The sequence below is a fragment of the Nipponia nippon genome, unplaced genomic scaffold, assembly GCF_047370975.1.
Source record: "Nipponia nippon isolate SJK-2023a ecotype South Korea unplaced genomic scaffold, ASM4737097v1 scaffold_8, whole genome shotgun sequence".
NCBI classification, from domain to species: domain Eukaryota; kingdom Metazoa; phylum Chordata; class Aves; order Pelecaniformes; family Threskiornithidae; genus Nipponia; species Nipponia nippon.
The window spans coordinates 40149349-40174717 of NW_028262402.1; positions in this window are offsets into that span (position 1 = coordinate 40149349).

Below are 25369 nucleotides of genomic sequence, written 5' to 3' on the forward strand. Positions count from 1 at the left end.
AGCAGTGGTCTAATCAGAAGGACAAATTTCACTCTCAGGAGCTAATAAGCTCTCTGTAAAGAGTGAATTATAGGATAGTTGAACAACTCTTGTCCTGTGCAGCTGAAAATGTCTGTGTCCAAGTGTGCTAACCTAGCACATCAAACACTGTACATAATTTGGAAAAGGCAATCAAAGTTATTTGGAAGTGTTGAGCAAATAGCTCCTGAGAAACTTGTGCCTCGACACTAGCTCTGTCATGTTAGGGGCAACTGAGTTTTCTTGTTCACTAGATCTTGACACCAGCTGAATAAAATGAAGTTACTGAGCCAGTAATCCTACAAAGAGATGCCTGAGCATATAAATCAAAGTGACATGCTGGAAATGCTGAGCCAGTAACACCACAGAAGTCTGGGCTCTCACACAAAACCAGGCAGCTTGAGCAGACAAGGCAGTAATCCCACCCACAACACATACACACACTCAGACACACATATTCACACACACACACGCACACACCCCAAGAAAAAGAAAGAAAGAAAAAAAAAAGACAGAAGTGCTCTGATAGCATTTTACTAAGCTCATTTTTGAAACGGGAACCTATATAGCAGTCTGACCATTGACACCAAACTAGCATACCAGTGCAAAACCAGTTCCCATGCTTATATGACCTGTCCCTTGACATCAAACTACTAAAAAGAGGCTCTGATGATCCAGTGAGTGAAAGGGGTTGTGACATCAGCCCAGTTAGGAATTACTTAGCCAAAACTTCGTAAAGAAGAGCCTGTGCCTTGGTGTCAAACCAACAAGACAGACATTGGCTCAGAAACATTCAAACTTGGACATTGACCTCAGATGAACAACAGGGAATTTCTGAGCGAAGAATTTGAAAGGGGTTTATGCCTTAGCACTATCACAGCAAGGTAGCTGTATTTACAGAATAACCACACAAAAAGCCTGTACGTTGGCATCAGCCCAACAATTGAGAACTGCTAAGTCAATGAGCTCAAAGAGGCCTGTTATTTGTCTGTCCAGCAATGCTCAGCAGTAGCAATGTGAAGAAAATGGAGAGACCAAAGCTCTCCATCTGCCCTCTAACACTGGGGACAGCATAGCTTTTTTAAAATGCTCCTATATCTTCACTGACCACTGAAATAAAGATCCATGAAGGTTCAAGGTAAAAGAATCTCAGGTGGGAACAGAAGGAGAAGCAGGTGCTTGATTTCAGGTTTACCCAAACTTCAGAGCCTTTTACTAGTAAAGGGAACATGAGTATCTGATCAAAAGTTTGTTCAGGCTGGAAATCCTCTAATTCTCATCTTTCATGGGAAGTTTTCCTTCTCATATTCCCACTTACCTCCAGCTCCTTCTTCCCTCCTGGATAAGACAACAGAACCTGTCAGTAGCTTGAATTATTTGGGGAGAGGATGAATTTATCAGTTTTCTATATTCATTCACAATAGTGTAGCAAATTGCTGATAGAAATGAGAGTGGTGAGTGTGCAAATAAATCAGAAATATTTCCCTATTCCTGTCTGCACATGCCACACAGCAAGATACACATGCACACACGTACACACACACGTGTAGATTTTCTTGCCTCTCCTTCTTCATCACACTATGAATCCTGCCCTAACACACAATATGATGCAGTGCACTACAGCACCTTATACAAAGTAGTATTTACTAATGGCTCCTTCTCTGCTTGATTTAGCAAACTCCAGAAATCCTGCAAGACTCAATTATTTTATGACTTCCATGTAATCTCTACATTCACTGAACCAACTTTTATCCAGAGGTTTACTGGTTTTGAAATCCAAGATAATAGGCAGCATGGCTAACCTCTCAGTGGCAGAAGTGAAGATCAGTTTGCCTATAAAGTCAAGAAGTTATATAACTCGTATGCAGGTGCTGTTATCCCTTAACATCTGCCATGTCAACTTCAAAACAGGGCATGATGTATTCTCATTTTGAGAATGTGGATATGTTTGTAACTAAAGCTATATTTCAAAGATTTTTTTAACATAATATTTTGTTTTATATTTCAACAATACTAACTTAGTGTGAACAAAAGAAGGAAAAAAACCAAAGTTTGAGAATCATTAGTGCCATTGAGCACATAACTTTAAAATGTGAGTTCGTGCTCTTGATTCTTATGGTGCTACCTGGCTCAGTGTCTGGTTTTATAAAAAGGCTTATGTAGGAAAAATTGGTACATTATATATTTTGATCACCTCAAGATTGCACTTTTCTTTGTGTCCAACTTGTAGCAGAGGAACTAATATTTAGTAACAACCCATCCTAGAGTAATTAAGGCCATGTCTAAGAAAACATGTAGTGTCTTAAATAGAAAATGTATTTTTATACTCCAGACCCACCAGTAGCGAGACATCTTCTGACTTAACTGATACCACATCAGATATCACCCAGTCAAGGTTCCTGGGAACAACTAAGGTTCAACACATGTCCCTGAGGGAAATACAGCAGAACCCTTTAGACGGTTTACTGCAAAAATGCTTTCTCATAGACGTTGAAAGGCTCACATACTCCAAAAAATATTTACTGTTTCATCTTGCAAAAGGAGTCTGAAGGACAGGAACTTGGTGAATGCCTTCTTTAGCCAAAGCAATGAACAGTAATTACACACTCATTTCCTATGCAACATTTAATCAACCCAAATTTGTGCATTGTCCCTCCAGCACAGCTAAGAAAAATTATGTCTAAGAATAACTGTATGGTATATTTACCATGTTGATAATAAATTCCAGTGTCTCCTGTCAAAACTTAGAAGAGGACGGAACTACAGCAAGGAGGTGCAGCAGTACTGAAATGATGATAAAACTACTTTTTTTCAAGGGAAGGCACATCCAATATATCTGAATATTTAGGATTAGTGATAATTTCTTCAGTCTGATATTGCAGGCCTTCATTCTGGGTTCATTCTCATTAGTCCTAGCACTGCAATCAGATTGATTCAGATCCACCATGACCATATGTAGTGAGGCTTCATATAGGTACCAGTTCTGCCCTGGACTAGAAAGCAGATTGATTACCTCATTAAGAATCAGGCACTATATCAGTGCTCTGGTATTTTATGCAAGTACACCAATTTGTAACTCCTCAGAAAATACAAGTGCCTTTATATTAGCACGGGAGTATGCGCATTTAATCATAGAATCGTTAAGGTTGGAAAAGACCCTTAAGATCATCGAGTCCAACTGTCAACCTATCACTGCCAAGTCCATCTATACCATGTCTTCAAGCACCGTATCTATCCGTTCTTTAAATACCTCTAAGGATGGAGACTCAACCACTTCCCTGGGCAGCCTGTTCCAATGCTTGACCACCCTCTTGGTGAAGAAGGTTTTCCTAACGTCTAACCTAAACCTCCCCTGGTGCAGCTTGACGCCATTTCCTCTCGTTCTATCACTCGTTACTAGGGAGAAGAGACTGACCCCCACCTCACTACAACCTCCTTTCAGGTAGTTGTAGAGAGCAATAAGGTCTCCCCTCAGCCTCCTCTTCTCCAGACTAAACAACCCCAGTTCCCTCAGCCGCTCCTCATAAGACATGTGCTCTAGACCCTTCACCAACTTTGTTGCCCTTCTCTGGACACGCTCCAGCACCTCGATGTCCTTCTTGTAGTGAGGGGCCCAAAACTGAACACAGTACTCGAGGTGCGGCCTCACCAGTGCCGAGTACAGGGGCACTATCACCTCCCTGGTCCTGCTGGCCACGCTATTCTTGACACAGGCCAGGATGCCATTGGCCCTCTTGGCCACCTGGGCACACTGCTGGCTCATGTTCAGGCGGCTGTCAACCAACACCCCCACGTCCTTTTCCAACAGATAGCTCTCCAGCCACTCCTCCCCCAGCCTGTAGCGTTGCATGGGGTTGTTGTGACCGAAGTGCAGGACCCGGCACTTAGCCTTGTTGAACCTCATACAGTTGGCCCCAGCCCAACGATCCAGCCTGTCCAGGTCCCTCTGTAGGGCCTTCCTACCCTCCAGCAGATCAACACTTCCACCCAACATGGTGTCATCTGCAAACTTACTGAAGGTGCACTTGATCCCCTCATCCAGATGTGGGATTTGTGGGAGAGAGGAAAATGTGGGAGGACTACCAGAAAATGTTAGTCAAAGGTAACTGAAGTGACAGACATTCCCAAATCATTAAGACAAAAGCCCTGCCACTGCTTTCTTAGGACTCCTCTCTCATGCCATGTGTTGGTAGTTAGCAGCTCTGAATGTGGCAAGCATCAGAAAAAGCAAGATGTCAGCTAAGTTCTGCTTAGGGGTAGAGTCAAAACAAGAGCCAAAATGGCATTCTTAGAAGCTAGGAACCTTTATCTGTTTGTTTGTTTTAAATGTAATTAATAGTTTTCTGCTTACTGCAAGAACTTCAGCCAGTGACTAAAAAAAAGTTATGCTTCTTTAAAAGGACTGACAACCCTAGACCCATTTTCAATAGAATCATTTGTTAGCAATTCATCTTTGCTTCTGAAGTATCCTGAGGTGCTTCAGTAAAGAAGCTGAAGGGTATTTTGTCTCTCTCTCTCTTATCATACTAAAAATGGAGCAGAGTCTATAAGGGCTAATCTTCGGGCTTTTACTCAGGCAAAATTGCTCCTGCCACCCACAAGAGACTTATTTTCTGGATATGGCTTATGCAATACCTATTAATTTCATTAAGAAAACTAGGAGTCTGGTCTTGGGTTTAGAGGACTGAATGACTAAATTCTGTTAAAACTTTAACAGAGGAAACATCATGTTCTTTACATAATACAAGATCAAACTCTCCAAATGAGCTTAAAGGCCTCTAAAAATTGCAACTGATATTTTCTGCAATATTTAAAACCTGATATAGTATGTATGAAATACACTATGAGAGACTTAGGTGGTAAAAAAATTGTGTCTTTGTTGCAAACTAGCTTGGACCTTGACAAGCATGGGGTATAAAAATAATGATAATTACAAACACATACAATAAATGTAGAAATGTACTCTGTTTTACAAATACAGGTCAGCATGACAGTTACTCAAAACACCACTTCAAAACACCACTTGAAATTGCCATCCAAACAAACAGAAATAAAAACAAATTTAAAAATTTCCCTATGTGCACACTAAAAAATCCATTTCAATAATCCCATTCCATCAATGAAACTATGCTTTTGCCTAACATGACATGATGCTGTTCTTGCATAATCAGAACGACAGAATAAGATGTGCTCTGTTACACTGCAAGGTCCTTCCTCCTGGGTTTTCGTTCAAATACTCCTTCCCAACCATTGCTACCAAGATGATGTCAGACACTGATATTTTTACAAGATCCTATGTTATCCATGCCAAAACAAAAAGGTAAGTAAGTCAAACAAAAAGCAGAAGTGCAAGAAGAACTCATACAAGGAGAAAAAGAGATTAAAAAATTTCAGGTTCATTAATTCTATTTTGTTTTATTGAAATTGTTTATGTGGTTCATCTGTTAAAAATATATCATGTTTGAACTTGATATGAGGACACTCATTTGTTCTAATTTCCATTTTAAACTGTACCTCTTGATCTTAACTCCATAATAAATACATACAGTACAAGAATGTTTGGAGTCAAAACTTTTACATAACTATGAAGCAAAACTGTTCTCACTGAAACATTGATTCAGAAGTGCCATAAATTACTCTTTTGTTCCACAGGATATATTGAACAAGGAAAATTACTGGTCCTCTGACATAAAAGAAGGATCAGTTGCTCTGGGACTTCATCTTGCATCCATTCAAATCAGTGAAACAGTTGTCATTGATTACAGTACTGTAAAGGCTCCACATGTGCTCTAGATTGTCTCTTAATTTTGTACATATTCAGATTCTTTTTTTCTTCTATGTGAGTGGAGACAAAGAGTCAGGCTTGCATTCATAAATAAGCCTTCTCCTCCTGCAAAAAAAAACACAGAAATACCTGCCTAATACATTTGTGTTCACTTTAAAAAAAAATCACAAGTAGAAATATGTTGAATCTGTTTTAGTCAAGGGACAGTGGAGCTCTAAGTGCCTAGGGGTAAGTAAAGATAGAATAATTCAGATCTGGTGTGAATTTTGGGGGCAGATCCCATTCCACCCCCACCCTTAAGCTGGAATTTAGATTTACAAATTGATACTAATCTTGAAAAGAATTGGGGGGGGGGGGGGGGGAGTAACGAAGGGAGTGTGTGTTTGATGCAGTGTGTAGCAATGAGTTTGGCAAATGGAAATTTTAATACCTCATAGTTCAGGGTGATTGTTTTCTTTATTCAGCATTTAAGCATCCACATGCCTCTAATCACTGGCCCTTCTTTACATCCATGATAACCCAGAAAACATTGCCATAGCTACAACAGATCCTGTGGCTTTTAAATGTAGCACTAATCAGCTTCTGAGTCTTGGCAGCAAACAAAGCTGCTGAATGCTGGACTTTTCAATAACCCCCACTCACTCCTGTGGTGAAGAACTAACTCTTTGACACCTGCCAATGGTGAAGAAAGCTGGGAGCTCGCTATCAGCAATTAGCAATCATGATTTAAAGAAAAGGGTGGAGAAAGGAGATGCACATGCTACCAAAAAATAGTAAAATAAGCCACACTTTGTTAGCATATATAGCATATAACTAACAGCTGAGGGAAAAGAGCATACAATGACATCATTGCAATTTGCAAAGGCATCATACAGTTCTCAGAAAGCTGAGAGAAGGTCAGCTCCAAAAAGAATAAATGGGTTAAAATCACCCAGAAAGCTTATTCCTGTATTGGTTTGAAAGGTGAAAATGCTTGAAAGAACAGGACAATATATAGACGACATTTAAGCACTCCCATCCATCAGAGTAAGGTGAAACCTTTTGTCTGTTTCAGTCACTACCAAATTTATAGAAGTAGAGTGAAAAATCATTTCTCTTCTGTCCCTTTATTTTTGCTACAAAACTTCACCCGTTCTACCCCTATTGCAAAGTCCCATTAGATCATTTTCCAGAGTCTTCGCTAGGGAAGTTAACCTACCAAGCTGGAGGTACTCAGACCACAACCACAGGCAGCTGATACATGCTAAAGCTACATACACAATGTATTCCATAAAAGATCAGTGAACAATGATACTAAATAATCAGCTTACAAGAATGATCGGTGTCTTGACAGCAAAGTAGAAAAGTCAAAGTGGAGAGAGATATTGAGCCATCATCTCTGAAGGATGTTCTGACTCATCCCCAAAATAGGGATCTCTCTACAATATGCCCCATACAGATTCTTGCTGTATCTGTTTGTAATGCAGGATCTTCAGCAAATAGTAGGCTTTAAAATAGATGGAAAATACTAAATGTAGTAGATGATAATGCAAATGATAATACAAAAAATTATACATATTGAATTCTGTCTTCACTGCTCCATAAGATACAATGTTCTACAACAATTTATTATTTTAACAATACAAAGTTTATCCATAAGATACAACTTTCCATATGATACAACATTCTAGAGATCAATCCCCACTCCTGTAAAAATCTGATCAGGAAACTTCTATTATTAACTTCTATATTTATTCTATTATTATATTCTATTATTAACTTCTGTAACTTCTTTGTGGCAGAGCAGGACTGTCAATGAATTAAAACCTGCTTAAAATAGGAAGGAAGTCTTTATATAGCTTCCAACAGTGTGCAAAACATTGACTACATACACACAGAGGCTGTGGAAGAAACAATTTGTAACTCCCACTACACCCCTGTGCCACATGCTTCTTATTGTTGATTTTTATGTTATATCTTTTATGTTATATATCCTTTATGTTATATATCCTTTATGTTATATCCACTTGATTTTCCTTCTTCTATGGAGTAAAGGACAAAAGACGTAGGGACCTGGAGCTTGTCTCCAAGCAAACACACACTGAAAAGCAGTCGTTGAATAACAGCTACTCTAAGAAGTGCAATTTCTGCTGTGCAACCCTTGGTACAACACAACTGTAGTGAGTGTGATTCCATGCATGGGAGGCTGCAAATGTTTTTACTAAAATAATCCTACATTATACTTCTGGCTTGGGAAATTGGTTGAGCAGTAAATTCTCATCTGATGTTTTCCCTACACTTATTTCAGCCTAAACTCACATGAAAAATAGAACACTTTAGACACTTGGAATTTCCGGTACAAAACGAAATGGAAAGGTAATATTCTGAAACATATGATGCATGTATAAGCTCAGGCATGGTAGCTCTCAGAAGTCTTTGCATGTGAAGCCATCAGCAACCACTCAGCAAAAGGGAAAACATGCAGTGCACATTGAGCTGATAGTAGAGTATCAGGAGAAAATAAGACATAGATATTACACTCCTTAAGCATCATCAGCAGTGAAATGTTTGGTAAGCAGAGATATCCCCTCATCTGCCCTCCAAAACTTCCCCTGCTCTTTTTGTTGCCTCTCCCCTCATATCCTCCCAGAATCTCCAGGCTCTGATCCCTTGATCCCCTAGGCACACCACAAGTCTGGTATACTGCTTTCAAAGAAATAAAAAGTATGATACTTGCTACATCAGGCTCAGTTCTAAGAATCCACTTCATAAAACAGTGACTACAAGATAGCTTTCCTGAGATCAAGTCACAGCTATGTGACATCTTGAGCAAGTGTATAGGCTGACATATTTCCTACCCTAAAAACCTCTTTTTCTGCTACTGTCAAAAATTACCTAAATCATTCTTTTCTCTTCTACAAAGCACAGCTTTTTTTAAACTCAGGATAAAACTGAGATCACTCCATTAGCCCCTCAGGAGAAAGTTACTTTTTGGCACAGAATATTTTAACCTACAAATGGTAATGCTTTTAGGGATAATATACTACTTTTTTAATGCAAAAAGGGTATTTGGGCTCTAACAGAGACTGAACGGACCTACGGGATTTCAGTAGACCTTGGAACAATTTCAGAAGCTCAGTCTGTTCAGACTGAAGTTTCTGATGATTAACCAGGACATTAGCAAAGAATCTTCACAAATTTAATGCAAAATGTAAGTGAAGTTTTAATGAAATGGAATTCTTTTTTTCATTACAAATCTTTACAGGGAAATCACTACCTATTTAGGAGTGACTTCTGTGTCTGCAGATCAGGATGAAAGCTAATGAATATTCAGTCTTCCTAACTAGCCCCAAAAAAATGAAGAGAGTTTCAACTTTCAGGAAATTATCTCCATGTCTAACTTATTTTAAAAAGCAGTGGTGCCTTCACAGCTGTTTTGAAACAGAAGCAGGATAGTAGCTAAAAAACTAACTCCACTTAAACATGTCAGGAGCAATTTTGGCTTTAAATAGTGAAGTGTGTTTTGTCAGGTCCTCATGGAAAAAAACCACCAAAAATACTCAGTTAAACTCCCTTTCAAGTGCAGGATTGATTTGATTGCTGCTCTCAGTCTTTAGGTATAATCCATGTATTCTAGCACTAACCCATCAATGAATATTTATGTGAAGCTGAGCATATAAATTATTTTTGTCCTGACAAATTCAGTCTTGATGCTAAGCAGATTTGTTTCAACAAATATATCTCAAACACAAACAGATGTTTTCTTCACATGTGATAAGCAAATTTTCATCACAAATTTGAATCTGACATACAGTAAAGAATCAGGGTGTGGATCTTAACCATGATGTATAAAAACTTATATGTATTCTGTTCTTATTTATTGTTTTGTATCCAAACAGATTTAATTTTCAGATTTGTTGAAACACTCACATCAAGAATGCTTTGTTTTAACAAGTGTATACTAATAAAAACAAGGAAGTTGGTGAAGGGTCTAGAGCACAAGTCTTATGAGGAGCGGCTGAGGGAACTGGGGTTGTTTAGTCTGGAGAAGAGGAGGCTGAGGGGAGACCTTATTGCTCTCTACAACTATCTGAAAGGAGGTTGTAGCGAGGTGGGGGTCGTTCTTCTCCCTAGTAACAAGTGATAGGATGAGAGGAAACGGCCTCAAGCTGCGCCAGAGGAAGTTTCGGTTGGACATTAGGAAAAACTTCTTCACTGAAAGGGTAGTCAGGCACTGGAACAGGCTGCCCAGGGAAGTGGTTGAGTCCCCATCCCTGGAGGTATTTATAAGACATGTAGATGCGGTGTTTAGGGACATGGTTTAGTGGTGGACTTGGCAGTGATAGGTTAACGGTTGGACTTGATGATCTTAAGGGTCTTTTCCAACTTTAACGATTCTATGATTCTATGAAAAAAATACAAACCAAACCTAAGATCACGTGAACAACAGAAATACCCATTTCTGTTACAAAATAAATTGTCTAGTAGCTGTAGTTTGCATTTAACATTTGGTGTCAGAAGTTGTTTGCAATGTGATATAAATTACAGATGCACACCACTGTTTTTAGAACACCAGCTTCAGGAAACAGGCATTTTTGAGCTATATTTTTCTAATGATGGTATGTACGATAGGTACACTGGAACTTTACACCAAACAGCATACTCCATCGGAGACTGCTTCACAATGAAGGAAGAATGTGTTTGTGTGAGTTTTTATACAAATCATTAGCTTGTGAATGAGCTTTATCTGAAAACTGAAAAAAATTGAGTACAGAATGATGGGAATGTTATTATTAAAAAACAAACAAACAAACAACAAAAAAACCCAACCCAAAACCTTCCAGATTGTGGATTTTCCATGTTTTTATAAATTTTTAACAAAACTATCCAATCCTTCTATTTCCTTAGCTTTAGTAATATTAAAAAGAAAAATCATAGTTCATTACAATAGACACGAATATCTGAAAATTACAACATGCTTAGCTACAGATCCAATCTTGTCAGACTTGTCAACAAGCTTTGTTTCAGCCTGTCTTCCACCACAGAATCAGGTATCTCAGAGCATAAATAAGCATTGCAGAAGTAGCCAGAGAAAGCTGAATTCAGCATGTACCAAAATGACGCAACACAGAAAGAAAAATTTTGAGTAGTACCAACTCACCCTTTTCCTAGATTTGTCCAGCTGCAGTGGAGATACTGTGCAAACCACAAACCATTAAAATCATAGGAAGTATCCAGATAACTCATGAAATAACCCATAACAGATGAAGCAAGAGGAAGACAGTGCATGGTCTTACACTCCTAAGTAGCAAACATTAGTTAAGGAATTTTTTCCATGGGCTGTGAACCAGGCAAACAGATAATCTGTTTCGAAACTTGGAGAGAGGTAGAGAATGACAGGCCATTATATCTGAACTGTTTTCAGTTGATACACGTTAGGTAAAAAAATTAAGTTATTATGAAGAGATTCAAGACAAGCTAAGATACCTTATGGGAAAGAGAGAACTCAGTAGAGGACTCTAACACCAATCTGAGTTTTGGCAGCTGTCACGCATAGTGTGGCTCCATATGATAGGAGGTACGTGATTGTGTCTGTTTTTTTTGCAAAGAGCCAACAAGCAGTTCTGGAAAACTGTTGTGTTTCACTTGCTCTGGGTTGTCCTGTCTTCACTGTATATCAAAAGACTGGGCAATATGGGGACACAAATGACAGCAACATGGCTGAAGCCTACGTTGATGTGATTACAGTGTCTGAGGGAATCCGCAAAACCTGATATCCTACAAGGTTTTCCCACACCTATTATTTTTGAAAAGAATTCAAACTAGATAGATTATCAGCCACCAAAGATAATCAATCAATTTTTTACAGCAACAGCATGTGATCATTTCTCTGGACAGAAACAGCCATATTATAGCTATCTGGACTAGCTGGCAGCAATGCAGTTTGCATCCACTCAGAAAACAAACTCTTTAAGTAGCAGAGCAGATTATTAGCATATAACTTCTGGGAGAATATTTTATAGTACTTCATCATGTTTATTTAAAAGTTAAGTTCTCTGATATTATCACATGTGATAAACTCTTCCCCAGCAGCCCAGAGCCTTTTCATCCTCATATCACAGCTCCTTTCCGTAGAGAGGAAAGGGGTTGTCAGCATGGCATTCTCCTGGAGAAACCCTTGTCCTTACATCTGAAATCTCCTTTCACTCTTGGCCTGTAATACATGAACTTGTTGACTGCCCAAACCCATTGCAATGCCTACTGCACTGAACACACAGCTGGGTTTAGGGCTTGATATATACCAAGAGGTGTATTTTTCCACCAGCTGGCCAAAACATGGGGAAGGGAAGTGAAAATCTCCAGTGCTAATGAAGTACAAATCAGCCAAAGGCTGTTATGAACTCCCAGTACATCAAGTTTGACCACAGGTTTGTACCAAACTGTGTGTTCCTTAGGACAGCTGTGGAATAGGAAAGTTGTAAGCTTTTGGAGAGTATTTTCTTCCTTCTGATCTCATGCACAGTGAATGAATTTACTGCTGTTTTGTTATGATTTTATCATTTGTGAATAGTATTGTTAATTGATCACTGGGAATAACGATAAATAATGAAGCAAATCACAGTAGTCAGAATGAATTAATTCTGCTTTCAAGAAGAGATTGCATACAGAAGAAGTGCAATTAAACTCAGTCTTTTGATCCTCCCCTTGGCCTTACTTGATCTGCAATGCTTCTCTGTTCACTTTGATACTGATGTGTCTTTGGACCAAAGCTGCTCCTGCTTTAGAAAACAACATCTGAAACATTTCATTTAAATTCTGGAGCCAAGAATAACTCTGGCTTCAAAATTTAAAGGGGAGAAAATAAAGTGCTAGAAGATTATTTTCTTCAACCCTAAAATGCAACAGTTTCAAAGCAAGTGGGAAAACATCACAGCTCAAAATGGACCTGGTCATGGATCAAAGAAGCAACACTACTCACCCCCAAAATGCAAACATCTCTTAAAATATGTTTAAGTCAAGAACAAACCATACTACATAAACAAGGGGCTTATTTTTATGCATTAATATGTTTTTATTAAGGTAAGAGCCAAGTGTAGCAGTCAAATCAAAACCTGCCTGAATAAAAAAAAAAATATTGCCTTTAGTATACAAACAACATACTAAAGTAGAAACCCTACATTTTGTACTGTGCTGTATATACCATGACAGTATGAGATGAGATGGCAAAGTAATACCAAACCACAGCTCCATGAAATACGCAAGAAGCAAAGGGCCAGTCTTATTATGGAAGACAGCACAGGATACAAGTTGCAATTCCGAAAGAGGAAATAATGAGGTTCAGCACGCTGATTACAATACAGCTTTTCAACATAATATATTATGTGTACCCATGAAGTCTTCTCCCTTTTTACAAATGTTTCACATAGGATAAAGTCAGATAACGGGCATTTAAAAGCTCTGGGTTTGTCCAGGAAAGATTACTCCCAGTTTAAACATCAGGAATAGCCTAAAAGTTTTTTATTACCTTTCACACAAGGGGTGTGCCACATAAATTGGAGAAGATCATCCTGGGAGAGAGACTGCAGGTCACTCATAGCTAATAAAGTTTCATCACTCCACACGTGATCCAGAATCAGGAGGCACAAAATCATTAAACTCATCCTTGCCTTCCCTGACACTGGGCCATGAGTCCCATGTTTCAGCAGTTCAGGAGAGACTTTCCCCTCCCTTCGATGGAAGGGCACCAGCTGAAACGCCAGTGGCTGCACAAATAACCAATACCAAAATTATATGGGGGAACTGACAATGGCTGTAGTACTTCAACACCAGACATTGCATCTTTCCTTGCTTTCTTACTTATCCAATTCTATGAGCCTGAGCCATGAAGATAAATACAACATAAATGTCAAAGTCAAAAATAAAACAGAACCTAAGGTTCTGACTCATTATTTTAAAAGTCTAGGTGGGCATGGGAACCTGGTCAAGGATTTTAACAGTCTTGCCTTGTTATTCAGTAGAAGGCAAGACTGCACAGAAAAGTTATGCATGGCATAGTAGTAACTGCACACTCAAAAACAGAAGAAGAAAAGAAAAACCCCAAAAAAACCTATCTGAAAATGGAACTTCTATTAATAGGATGCTGGTGTGTTGTGCTATATCCCAAAAACTGGACACTTGTCCAAACCGTGTCATTACAGCTCAGCCAACGGAACAACAAGCAGCAAATAAACTGCTCACAAAATGTTTGCTCGCATTCATCTTGCCGATCATTGCACAACTTTCTGTTACCCCATGGTTATTCGAACTCTTGGGCTTTAACAAACCCGAAGTAAAGGATAATTTGGTACATCTCTTTGTACCTCTTGAGCTGATGAAAGGGTTTTTTTTTTACTTTTGGACAGCTCAGGTTTCCTGCTCATGCATAGCCTCTCAATTCTATCTGCTTTTTAACATTCTTCCTGTATTTAAAAATAGATACTTCATCTCACTCCAGACCACATTCCTCAGAGATTTTACCAGAAGCCTTGTCAGACAGACCTGCTGTGCAAGGCTAAACCTGGCTTTTGCAAAGTTGTGTTGATTTCCTTCATGATTTAACAGGCACTGCATGTTTAAAAAAGTTCAATTGTTAAGTTTAGAATTACAAGCACATCCTCTAGATATAATAAAACATATTAAACCATCATAGTAAGAAAAGGCTACAAAGTGATTGAACAGGCAGATCTAAAGCATTAGCTTGATAGAATATTAAATGTACATTGTTCAGCTTTCTGCCTTACTTCACTGTCTTTTATTAAATAATTACCACTGTGATTTAAAATAAAACCCAAACAGTACCCACAAAATAATAGATAATTGTTTGCAATGATTTTCAGTATTAGTTACATGAAAACACATGACAGGGGCTTAGTTTGTCTCTCTCTCATGCCTGGTGTTGCCAAATAGTTCGGGCTTGAATGTCCTGTTTTGGGTCATAGTAGAAATACAGTAGAGGCATATTTAGTCTGTATTTATTGGCTTTTACTGCACACAACTGGTCAGACTCGCTGTTGGAATACATTTCTTCTCCCATTGGGAAATTTTTATTTGTAATGACAATGGCAAATTAACATTAATCATGTATAAAGAATATCACTATCACTTTTTATGTATGTGCACACATCAGTCACAATCTGGAAAGCAGTGTCAATGCTTCATGGCAATGGAGCTGGCATAAACAGAATGCTGCCAAACCCTTGCACTGACCTGATGGTTCCCAACTCACCAACAATAATTCTGTAGCTCCTCTGAAAGCCACTGGAGTCCTCCTCCCTTCTGCCCCAGCTTCCATTGATTCTTCCAGCTATACTTGAGGTAACCTTGCATTGTTTATTTGATCTTGTTGCACCATAAACTGGTTCACAGTGCCTCTTGCCTTTTGTTGGCTTGATGTTTGAAGCCTCTGCAGCTTGTCTTCTCCTAGATCAGGTATGTTATGGACTCCCCTGTTCCAACAACTGTTTTCTCAAATTCCCTCAGAATGGATCCTTATGGTGGCTCAACTTTTACAGCTGACATAACAATGAGCTTGGGGGAGCTTGAGTGGAGCAATGAAAAGAGTTTGCTTGTGTTTCTCGAACTACAAAATGGCAATGCAGAAGCGACTACAGGACAGATGTGCTACATACATCTTTACAGGAGTCAGAAATATTCACATGATAAATCCCTCATCTACTGAAACTTGTAAGCCTATCACAAGCTATCCCAAGATCTCCCACTACCTGTCAGGAGTTGAACTTAACAGTGTAGTAACATCAAAGCTGCTATTTAAGACTTGAACTGTGCTACATCTAGGAGCCTCTGGTTGTACCCTGGCCTTGATTCATCCCCGTGGCATGCCTAGGATGTTGATGAACCCTGTTATCAGCACCCAGCTTCCCACTATGGTCAGACTCTGCAGGTCTGTAGATGTCAGTGTAAGCATGGCCTGTGTTGGAGTCTCCATTAGCTCCCAGATCAGATTCCCCCATGGGAGCACCACTTGCTGCTTTCTGATAGTGTCTATTGATATTTATGCCTTATCACAGCACACTTCTGTTGTTAATTACACACCATGGAAAAGCAGTGTTTATTAGAGCCTTGAAACATATTTACAACTGATAGAGTTTTATTTGAAAGTCTACTAAGAAATGGTAAGTTAACCTAATCTACTTTCTTCAGCATATTTTTACGGCAGCCACTTTACAGCCTTTTCCCACTTCCTCTGTAATTTTTCTGCTACAACATGAAACAGTTCAAATTTCTTTGATCTCATTATATAAGTCTTGCTATTCCTCTGTGATTTATCATCATGTGTTTCTGATGCTCTTACATTTATCTGCTTACAGACCTCCTAATCCTGTTGGGCAGAGAGGTGCACTTTCTAAATACCAAGCAGACATAACACATTCAGGAGAGAAGAATGCACTGGACTGCACACAGGTACAGGTCATGTGAAAACAAAGAAATTACACAAGCATGCCATACCAAAAAGCCTATTCAAGGACAGAAAAACATAAACTTCTGAGACATCTTAATGTTTTGTGACACAAGAATTCCTGGTTCTTTTGATGACCACATCTACTAGGGCACTACAACATCCTTTTTAGTAACACAGAGGCAGCCAATAACTTAAAGATGCAGAAAAGAGAGAGGTAGGATACAAAGGAAATCCTAGTACAGTGATCTGCCCTGTTATTTCATGACATAAAGACAGTTTTTACTGGTGCAGTGAAAGATACCATGGGGACCCTGCAGAAGTATTTTGTCAGCCAGCATGCGATAGCATGTTTGTGTTGACAGCATGGTCAGTCCAGGGCACCTTAAAGATGGATTTTGTCTTTCTCAGTATAAATACTTCTCATCCTTAGAAGTGTTGCAACAAAAAACAAAGTAAAAGTGGGAGGAATGAGGCAGTCTGGTTTCCAAAGCATGCAGAATTTTTTAGTGCTTTTATAAGTTAATAAATGGACTCATGGTTAATAATATATTTTAACATATTGTTCTCATATCTATCTATAGATAGATATGTTCTCATATCTATCTCATATCATGGATCTTGTCAATATTTATATTCATGTTTTGCGTATGTACATCAGACTGGTACTTCATGAAACATACAGTGGCTTGAAGATCTGATTGCAAGTTTACCATCCTCTCTCCTTTGTGGCCATAACTATAAATGTATAAGCAGGCTATAGCTTTCCAAGCCTGCTGCTACCTGCAGCTCTGCAGGTAACCAGAGAAGAGCAGCCTGGATTTCAAGGAGTAACAATGTAAAGATTGAACAAAATAACAATGAATCTGCATGGAATAGCAATCCAGCTAAAAAGGCATAGAAAGTGACTTAGCTTTAGAACCAGGCTACACATAAGGCTCAAAGTTGTGGCCTTATCTTCTCTAACAGGATTATTCAAAATTTAGTGGACTTATTTGAATCAGGAACTTACTCTGTTGTCTTATCTCTTAAGCTTATTACATTTATATAGTATTAAAGGACTTCAGAGGACAGACTTCACAAGACACCCTCTATTCATAAAATAAGAATTAATGTTCAAAGAAGTAAAGTTGAAATTCTGTTTCAGCTGAGTACACCCAGCTTCCTGAGATAATATCACATTTATGTTGAAGAAAGAATTACATACTTATATATTTCCAAAGCCTTAAAGTTCCCTGAGTCCTGGTCTTCCCAGGGAATGCCAACATTACCGTCACTGTATTGTGGCTTCTACATGGGTAGTTTTAAACATTTAGGCTAAGAGCCTAACGGATTTTTGTTGACATTTAGACACCTAATTGTCCTTCACTCTTCTGAAAACTCCAATCTAGAAATGTCAAAGATTTGAAGGACGATGTATATATATGCATACATCTTAAACATAAACTCTTAGGACTACATCTGGGCATCACAGCCAGACATCAAAGGCAAGAAAATGTGCCTGCCATGAGGAACTTACTCTGATTTTTGAAAATCAGCACAGACTTTCTGCCCATGGTCCAGCATGAGGGCTGGTATTTGCTCAGTGAGGATTTGACAGCAGTGCCTGTATTCATGATATGCCCTTGAACAAGGACTAATGCTCCCATTAGGTATGGGAAGTAATTCAGTCTCTTCTGTAGCTCAATATAAAGGTCCTCTAAGCAGGAGCTGGCAATTGTACTAAATTACATATAATTGTTCATGATGAATTTGCAGTGCAGGCTAGAGTTTGCTAGGAACTCAGCTGAGACCAGCATACTTATTTAAGTTTGCGTTGGCTTGTGTCCAGTACTTTGCTCACTAAACTACAAACTCTTTGGAGATTTTTTTTTTTTTTTTCACTTTCAAAATATCTGAATCTCAAACCAGAACCTGCCACACAACAAACGGAATCCATTTGATGCTTCTTGCTTTGTTCCTCCCATTTGGGGCACTCAGTGGGACAAGGCTTTGTGATATGCTGTGAAATCACACCATTCCCTGTCTGGCTAACATGAATTGCTACATGCCTCTCAAATTGTTTTGAGGAAGAAAGAAAAACAAAATAATCTATTACTTAATTCAACAATAATTACATACCTGTGTTTCTTTTTCCCTTTACCTTCATGCCACAGTAGCAATTATTAAGTAACTGATAAATTTTTGTTTATGAAAGAATCCTGGGGAAAAAACCATAACTTGATTTTTAGTTCTCATTTTATTTTTGCTTCATCTATACTGAAAACTACATCATAGAAAATAGAACTACAGGATTATTCAACTAGGTAGCTATCAGAAAAGAAGCAGCTTCCTGCAGGCCAGAGTTTTGCTCCTGATATTTGGTGCTCAGTGACAATGTAGGAAGTATGCACTGTCCCTGGGGTCTGACAATAATTCTGCCACCAACAGCTCTGGGTTTTGTATGCAAGATGAATTTATTAGGCAGCAAACCATAATGTGAATATACAGTGCGTAAGTTGCTCTAACTGGTTTGCCCATTTTTAGAGAAGGGTGCACTGACTTGTACTCAGCACCTGCCAGTGTTTAGAAATAGAACGGTACTGTTACTTCAGTAACAGTAGTTAGGAATCAAGTTTTTAATAGAGCTAACAGTTTTCCCTTTCTATAAGGAAGAGAGATTGCCAGTTTGGAGCCCACATGCCCATCTGCACAGAGAGATGCCCGTTTTCAGTTATATGGATGGGCAATATGACTGATAAATAAAACTGTATAGAGTAGTCTTGGCAAACAAAACACCACACAAAAAGAATTCCTGCAACGTCTCTTGTCAAAGAAACACGTGGAAAGCCGAAAATATATGAGAAACTCCTCAAAGACATAAAAGAAAGGTGCATATAAAATACTAAAAATACCCTGTTACTACAGAACAGTATGGTACTATTTCAAGCACACATTCCCCTAAAAGTATGTTTTCAATAAAAACAAAAATAATTTTCTGACTTAAACTACAATTCACAGTCAGAAGTAAAAAATATGGGTTTTCAGATTTTAATGCATATTTTATTTTTCCCTCCTCAAATAAAAGTACTTAATGGACTACAGTGAATCAAATGGCCGAAATGTCCTTATTAAAAATGATAGAAAGCATTGATATGTCAAGTGTCTTGTTTATGTTCAGTCATAACAACTAAATAAGAGTCAAAAATAAAGAAAATAACCACTGTTTTTACCTTTTTTTCCCCTTTTAAACACAGGTAGCAGCATAAGAGATTTCCAAAGAATGGTTAATTTACTAGTCAGCCATGGTTGTTTTCTGGTAGAAGTTACAAAGTACCTGAATGATTAAATGTTATATGAGGCCAAATGCTTCCATGTTGAGAACTGTGGAGGGCTTCTGAGGCATGTCATTAGCCTCAGTGTAGGCAGGTGATGGTCACCTGGCTTCAGCAGAAGATACATATTGCACATGATAGTAGTAAAAAAGTAACTTTCATGTTAAAGAAAAAGTATTCTGGAGTACTTCTGTACTCTTTTCTCCTTTCTCCTCACACAAATCAACAGTATTTGTAAATACTTCTAGCTTTTTGCACCATTTCTTGGTGATTTATTAACTATATTCTCAGTTTTGTAGTATTTTATTTATTTTTCTGAAGCATTTTATCCTAGAACCGTGTAAAAGAACAGAGAAGAATATAAGAATGGGTCATTTCCTGCTTAGGAAAATTTCTGGATCTTGGCAGTTTTCTTAAAGTCTTATAGTGGGAAAGCAGCTAGGAAAGATTTTGTGGCAAAGAATACAAAGGCAACAGCACTTCTACAGTCATGTATTAACCTTCCTCTGAATAACTTCACTGACTTCATTAATATTCATCCATATTTGGAAGAAAGTAAGCATAGAGTTTTTCTTAATTTCATGAAGAAACACAGAGCAATTCTTCTTATCATCATGCTCTTGGTTTTCTGATTTTTAATTGAGGGATCAGCACAAATGCTGGTTAATGACACTTTAAAATTGCACAGGGATTGCCTTCACCTGAACTTTGCAGTGCAGGCCTCAGCTTTGAGGAAGATCATACTCGGACCCAGTCCTGTGTTTAGCTCTTGCTCTAGCTGCAGTATTGTAAAAGGACTCCTTTAACATGGTTCTTTACCTAAATACCACGTGTCAGCAGCAGTGTGTCAAATTCAAGGGCTGAAGTCTGGTATTGCCGCTGGCACCACTGCTGCTTGTGATGCACTTGTGCTGTGGCAGGCTCCCCAGGTTGCAAAGCATCCAGTCTGGTCTTTTGGGTAGAGTTATATTAATTAATATCTATCATATTATATAGTATATATTAATTATATTATAATATATTATATTATAATATTATATTAAATTGTGTTTTATTATGTTATTAGCTACATAGGGTTATATTCATATATGGGATTGTATAAAACATAATATACTAATATAATTACTATATAGAATAATATTAATTAATAGAATTTATACAAAATGGAACACTTTTCAAAACGAAAATTCACTCTTCCTTTCTGAGAGACCAGTGACCCTGATGAACGCTAGTTTTACCAGTACCTGAAGCATTTTCTCATAGGTTGCTTAGTAAACAGCATCTTCTGCCCAAAGAGCAACACAACTGGTACATAAAAAGCATAAATGCTTTTAGCCAAGTTGCCATGTGACATCCATCACAGCTTACTACTCCATATAAAACAAAGGCTAGGCTTGGCTCCATCCACAGCCTGGATGGTGTTGTTTTCCTACTGCTGCACATGACTACAATCCAAGCTTTCATCTCTACCTCTTTTTCCCTCCCTTTTGTAATGTTAAGGGAGAAAACCTTGGGGGAAAATGAACAGCTGAAATTCAAACACATGCACTGAGAATGACAAAAATATTCTCTGGGAGTAATCAGTCAGGATTATATATTTCCCTGGTTTGCCAAGGGAGGTTGACTTGAAGCCAAACTGGCTCCTGTTGGGCTACAACTCACAATTAATGCTCACTTCATTTATCACTGCTCAGGCAGGGATCTAGGAAAAGGAAATATCATTTCAAGTAATGTAATTGGGGGCAGGGGAGAGAGAAGGAGAGTGAGAGAAGAATGGTTCTTAAATCTAACAAAATAACTTAGAGAAAGGGGATTGGAGTGGAATAAGACTCTGAAAGATGTATTCATGCCGGATATTAAGCTAAACCTAAGCCTTCTAAAGCAGTTTGTAGTTCCAACCTGTTGCTTGCTCTGTATGCTACATTGAAAGACTTTATTTGAGAAACTTCAAACTGCAGTCTTCATTTTATACCCTCTAATTTGAATATTATTCTTGTCTCTGTGCTTATTTCTGTCTTATACCACTTATGATTTATTCCACGGTTAAATGAAACCGTCTTGCCTGTGTGCTTTTCTCCTTTCTTCATCAACAGCAAGGCCGCTTTATAATAAGGGGAGAACAAGCAGGAGGTTATCCACGGCTATTACTATATTTTCAAAAAACAAATTTATAATTCCAGCATCAGAGTAACCCTCCTAGGGTTACTATGAACTATTGGAAACAATGAAGGTTAGTAACTACCAAAATTCAAAGTATAATGTTAATGTATTCACTTCTGTCTTTAGCTTAATGTTTGGCTTTATCTTCCTGTAGCTAACAGATCTTTAGATCATATCATGTTTCTTCATGACTTCTTTGCCAAGACTTTTATGATTACCTGTCCCCTGCAATTCCTTGAAGTCTTCACTTTTGGCTTTTTTGCTACATTTGGATTTGATTTCCTGAAATACTGCCTTAAAGAAGTCTTAATCCAACAGTACTTTGTAGTATCTCACTTGTTATCCATTCAGATCACTTGACAGCTAAACTGTGAGGTTATCACTGGTTATTGAACACCTAAATTCCCTTCATAATACTATTATTTCCTCAGTTGCTACTTTTTATAACAAAACTAGCTTCATACTTGTATGCTAAACATTTCCTATATGCTTCCCATATGCTTTTGTTTCCACTTCCTAATTAACTTCAGGACAGCAAAAATATCTCACTTTTTAACTTCTAGGACATGATAGTTGTCTTCCTCCACATCAATGAACCAGATCATAAAGCTTCCAAGTGCAACTTCCTGCAGATATTCAACACAGTGACAGTTTTTTCATGGCTTTTTTTTTCCTTAAAGGTGATGTTCAACTTGGCTGTTATTTCACTCCTTCTCTCTTGTTTGAAAACCTTGACAATTAGGAATAAGCATATTTATTAAAAATATCAGATTCTTTTTCATATTTCTAGGTGTGTTTTTTCAACTCTCAGACACAGCGAGAGATTTGATGATAGAAGCAATCCAGTGAAATACTTCAAACCAATCAGAACTGGATATAAAATGGAAAAGCAGTTTAAAAGATTCTTACTATGACCACATCCTAGACAAAGATACTTGAATACAGGTATTAATGAAAGTAATATTCATGTCATTAAAGTCAATAAAGCAATTATGTATGAAATTGAATGAGTGTACAATAACTTTTATAATGTACAGTGCAAATTTTATCTGAATAGTAAAAAAGCAAATTCAATTTACATGGATAGATTCAGATATAAATGTTCATTCATAAATCACTGACACATTTACTCATTAGTAGCACTAATTTTCTTTGCACACTTCCTGTAAACATGCTTCTAAGCTCTGTATATGAAACCAATTAAAATTGTTGGTACATAAGAAGGGCAATCAGAAGAGAGAACAGGGAAAATCCTGCCCCATTTGATATGAAAAGGAAAACAAAACTCAGATTTACATTCTGTGAGTGACTGAACTGCCTCTACAAGGGCTTGCCCATGGAACAGTGAACAAAGGAGAGTTTCTATAGTCTTGATTGCTTACCCCTATCAAATAACAACTGACCCTGTTATTCAGTGCAATAGTATGTATTACCTTATGTGCTAAGAGCCACAAACTCATCTACAGGATGTGAATGTAGATAACAAAAGGATGCACTTGAAATAAGGGATGTATGGAAATTGTTAGCTCACTCCTGATTCTAGATAAGAGCTACATAACATTTAAACAATCATCCCAATTGGTTTGGGCCATGGTGCATGAAATTGTAAAGTCATGCTGTAAGATGCTTAACTTGAAGAAACTACAGATCAGTCGAATGGATATTCATATACAACTAGGTATGTTAAATATATAGAAAGCTTTGGTACTTTCCTATAAAACATGCTTAACCACCTACAAATCTCGGGTAAAAGGGAAATAACATCCAAAAGTTTTGTTCAAAGATTAAGCCAAACAAACTTCTTCAAAAATCGTAAACCCTTTGTTCATGTTTCATTACTTTGGCACACTTCTGCAGTTCCTGGTTTTGGTTAGGGTGAAAAGCAAAAAATTTTAGTATTACAGAACAGCTTGGAATAAGCATCATCCTGCTGCCACAGCAAAATATGCTGACACACATGTGAGACAGAACTTGGAGTATTGCTGTGCAGGCTGTCTAAAGACAGATACTAGAAATGTGTCTAAACTCTACTAGCCTCCTGAAAATGCTCTGGTGCTACATGTCATGCCAGGTAAGAGTCTAAAGCGAAATGTGTAGTTGCCATTCTATACTTGTCTAATCAAAAATCTGTTGATTGTTTAGATAACAGTTTGGAGACAGGCATCTGAGAATTCGGTTGCTTAACCAAGCTAAACCTGATGGCAAAACATTCATAGTGTGTTCATCACAAGACAATCTCAGTGAGTGCAAGCAACTTTTCAAGCACTCTGCTTTGGCAAAAGAAATCCACATTTAGCTACCCAGCACTATGTGCATACTCAGATTCTTAAAATGATTTTAAAAACAGGAGTGCTGTTAGACCTACAGCTATGAGATTTTTTTGAAGTAGTTACACCAGTCCAATCCCCACCATAGCCACAGTTCTGTAGGTCTGCATGTGTCTTATACCATGTGGCCTACATGGGAATATAGCACATGCATACTGACATACCTTCATTCATACAAAGCTAGGTTACACTTCTGATTGATTGAATCTGAATGTTAAAGCAGGACAAGCTGCATCAAGAAAATTTTAATAGCCTAAATGTCAGAAGTGCTGCAAATCATAATTTTCATTAAACTTTCTTATGCTACTTAGATTAAGATTTAGGTGCATAGCTTCTGTCACTGATTTCCAAATGTGTTGTAATAATGAATTAGTCTGTAGGATTAACATGAGAAGATCACAGGATCGTAGAAGCATAGGGATGTCCCAAGATCATCTCGTGCAGCCTTGCAGCCTCTGCGCAAGCAGGGTGTGCTAGAGCAGAGTGATGAGGATTGTGTCTGTTTGGGTTTGAGAATCTCCACGGGTGGAGACTCCACAGCCTCTCTGGCAGCCTGTGCCAGTGTTCAACCACCATCACAGGAAAAAAAATGTTTCCCTATGTTTAGATGGAATTTCATGTGTTTCAATTTGTGCCCATGTGCTATCATCTCGCCCTTTGCTGGACTTTCTCCAGTATATCCATGTCTCTCCTGCACTGAGAAGCCCAGAAACAGATCCAGCACACTGATGTGTCTCGCCAGGGCTGAGTACAGGGGAAGGATCATCTCCATAGCCCTGCTGGCAAGACTCCACTAATGACACCCAGGAGGCTGTTGGCCTTTCTTGCCTCTCCTGGTTTTGGCTGGGATAGAGTTAATTTTCTTTCTATTAGCTGGTACAGTGCTATGTTTTGGATTTAGTATGAGAACAATGTTGATAACACACTGATGTTTCAGTTGTTGATAAGTAGTGCTTACACTAGTCAAGGACTTTTCAGCTTCCCAAGCCCTGCCAGGTGCACAAGAAGCTGGGAGGAAGCACAGCCAGGACAGCTGATCCAAACTGGCCAAAGCGCTACTCCATACCTATGATGTCATGCTCAGTATATAAACTGAGGGGACTTGGCCAGGAGGCAGTGACCACTGCTCAGGAACCGACTGGGAAATTGCATTGTGCACCACTTGCTTTGTATATTTTTCTATTATTATTATTATTATTATTATTATTATTATTATTATTATTATTATTATTATTACTACTACTACTACTACTACTACTACTACTACTACTACTACTACTACTACTACTTTATTTTCTTTCTGTTATTAAACTGTTCTTATGTCAAGCCA